This window comes from Ursus americanus, chromosome X, assembly GCF_024610735.1.
Source record: "Ursus americanus isolate L20-20 chromosome X, mUrsAme1.1.p, whole genome shotgun sequence".
NCBI classification, from domain to species: domain Eukaryota; kingdom Metazoa; phylum Chordata; class Mammalia; order Carnivora; family Ursidae; genus Ursus; species Ursus americanus.
The window spans coordinates 80,320,231-80,323,554 of NC_142164.1; positions in this window are offsets into that span (position 1 = coordinate 80,320,231).

Consider the following 3,324-nt stretch of genomic DNA (forward strand, 5'->3'; position numbering starts at 1 on the left):
GATTTCTAGGGTTGCCATAAACAAATTACCACAAACTGTGTGGCTTTAAACAACAGAAATTTATTCTCTCTCAGTTCTGGTGGCTGAAAGTCTGAAACCTGGGGGAAAGGGGTAAAGAGCTATAGTGGTTCATGAGGCTCTTTCTTCATCTCACAATCACCCTCAGCTGGATTCCATAAACAGTTTTGGACTACTAGACTGGAAGGACACAGTAAGGGCTAGGGAAGTCACACACAGGGTTTCTTCCTAATCATTTACCCATTCCTGGCTTACAAGGGGATGTGGAGAATGAGAAGACAGCAGTGTGTGTATACTCTAGGAGGGGAAAATACACTCATCTCATTGGGAGATATAAAACCTGAAAAGCAGAGAGATATGGAGTATGATGGAGGGGGTTCTGCATTCCTGTGTAATGAGGAAATTTGTGGGCTAGTGTTAAATGCATAGGTCCAGAGAATTTCCATAGGAACCACAGCCCTTCTTCCTCTCTGTGCTGCCCAGCTACTGACAGATATAATGCACATGTGTATGTATTGGGTGGAGAGGTGGGGTAGAGAAAAAAATTTCTTCCACCTGGTTACACTAAACCACCCAAATTCAGAGCCATCTACTGTTCATTGCAATGTTGTTTTGATAGGATCTTACTGCAACTAAGACATAATCAGGATGACCCTGGGGTACGATGGACACAGACTAATAGGTACTAGTGGTTTGATCTTTTCATCTATCCCCATATAATCCTTAGGCATACCTAGCCTGATATAAAGCATATATCATTCCAGTAAAGTACAATAAAATATGCTGTAGTCAAAAAAATCAATGCCAGGAATTATTTAGTTCCATTGATGCAGAAACAAAGGACTCCAAATGAATTGCTCTGTACAGGTGGCTATAGCTCCCTTCATGCTTTTATGTCTACTTTCTCCATGGTCTCAATACCAAGGTTTTTGACCACACAGTAACCATTCCCAAAAATACAAAACAGGGGTCATCTGAACCCTGGGAATCCTGGAGTTAGTCACTTTAGCTGTGAATAGGCAGAGACTGAAACAAAGCTCTCACCTGCAGTATTTGGTTACACATTCCAAGTGCAGGTAATCCCAACAGGTTTGTCATGAAGGATTCTCTAAAATAGAGTCATCCTAGTCACCTGGAGATGACTGGCAGACCCACGCTATCTAATGATTTTGCCACAACCTCACTGACAGTTTCAAAAATAATAGTATCTTCAGCTGGGTAGGTAAGGGTCTAAAAAAGGGGGAGAGAAGAAGTTAAACTCAATCTAATGTTCATTTACCATCTCACTTACCCCCCGGCCTAGCACTGTGAAGTTCTATCAGACTTACCAGCTGAGATGTCAGTAGCAGTAGCATCAGCAAAACATGGCATGATTCCACTAAGATACAATACGTAGGTAGTGCCAGAAAAGAATCCTGACAGATTATCAGCTGAACTGTCATTTTGGTGAAAAGTAGTACAGGTAATAAGCCTCTTTATACTCTGTAGCCCATCCCCCACACCCATTCTTTAAAGATTTTATTTATTTATGTGACAGAGATAGAGACAGCCAGCGAGAGAGGGAACACAAGCAGGGGGAGTGGGAGAGGAAGAAGCAGGCTCATAGCAGAGGAGCCTGATGTGGGGCTCGATCCCATAACACCGGGATCACGCCCTGAGCCGAAGGCAGACGCTTAACCGCTGTGCCACCCAGGTGCCCCTCCCCCACACCCATTCTTGAGATTATGCCTTCTAACAGGCATTATTTAAGTAGTTGATACATTTCTGGTGTGTGGGAATCCATTTGCCTCTGCCGCTCTGACCAAAATCCCCTCCCATCTTGCTTTCTGTAATATTTTTCTGTCGGCACTCCCTGGGTGAGATAAAAGCAACTAGGTTCAAGGTCAGTTTTCTGCTTGCTGAACATAAAAGCACTCAAATCCACAAAGATGAGAAAGTGATAAAAAGCGTTTAATGAGGCAACAACCCATTGTGTAGGGACACCATCTTCTTCCCCCACATTAACTCTAGTTGCAAAAAACTCTACTTGCAAATGAAATTGCATGTGGAATAGATGGAGTATAGATTGAGATTGTATATACATTGAGGGTGGAGTGCAAGTGTAAGTATGCAGATATATAGATAGATATAGATAGATATAGATATATAGAGAGAGGGAGCAAGAGAGAGAGAGCGAGAAGTATATAAACACTGGTTCTAGGTCTGTTTAAGCTTTATAGGGTGATGAGAAATAGTCTTTTATCTGTGGAACTCCATTTATATCTGTTGAACAAAAGAATGAACAGAGAAGACACGGAGCTATGAATCTCTGGGACAAGTCACAATAAAATGAGGCTTAATAGAAAAGCACTTCAGGAATGGTAGAGCAAGGACCTCCAAAAATCAATTCCTCAATAAAATCAGTGAGGACAGTGGCAAAAAAAATCAACTTTTTCAGAACTCTCGAATTAACCAAAAGCTTGCACCAATTTAAGGAGGATTTATTAAAGGAAAATGGCTGAACATCTATGAAACGAGTGAGATTTGGGACATTTTAACTTGTCCTATTCCAATCCCCCTCTCCTCAGATCCACAGTAGCCTTGAAAAATAACAGCCTGACAACTCTTGTAGTTGTGAAAATCAATATTCTAGCAGCTCCTGGAGGGGGCAGACTGGGTTGGAGTTTCCCCAAAAGTTCCATTCCTAAAGAATTGTCACAGTTTGACTTGTCTGGCAGTTCTTGGAAACACCCACTCACATGACTCATCTTTATTTGACCTGCCTAAAAGCTCACCCCATGCAAAAAGCCCTTTTTGTTTTGATAGACCTTATTTTAGAGCAGTTTTGGGTTTAGAGAAATACTGAAGAGTGAAGTACAGAGAGTTCCCATATACTGCCATTCTTTCCTCTCCCCACTCCACAGTTTTCCTCTATTATCCTCTATTATTCCATCTTGCATTAGTGTGGTACATTTTTTTTACAATCGACAAACATCTTGGTTGTTTTCAAGTTTGGGCAATTATGAATAAAGCTGCTATAAACATTAACATGAAGGGTTTTGTGCAGACATAACTTTCCAATTCATTTAAATAAATAACAAGGAGTGTGATTGCTGGATTGTATGGTGAGACTATATTTAGCTTTCAAAGGGGCTGTACTGTTTTGCATGCCCTTTCTGAACCAAGTAACCATTTCTCCCCAGACCCACCTAGGCGGACAGACTCCCACATACCCTCCTCCACTAGCAAGTTATCTCCTTCCTTCCAGAAGAACGTTTGAAGTATGTATCTGTCTCTTACTTCAGACTTGAGAAAAAAATGCTGAGG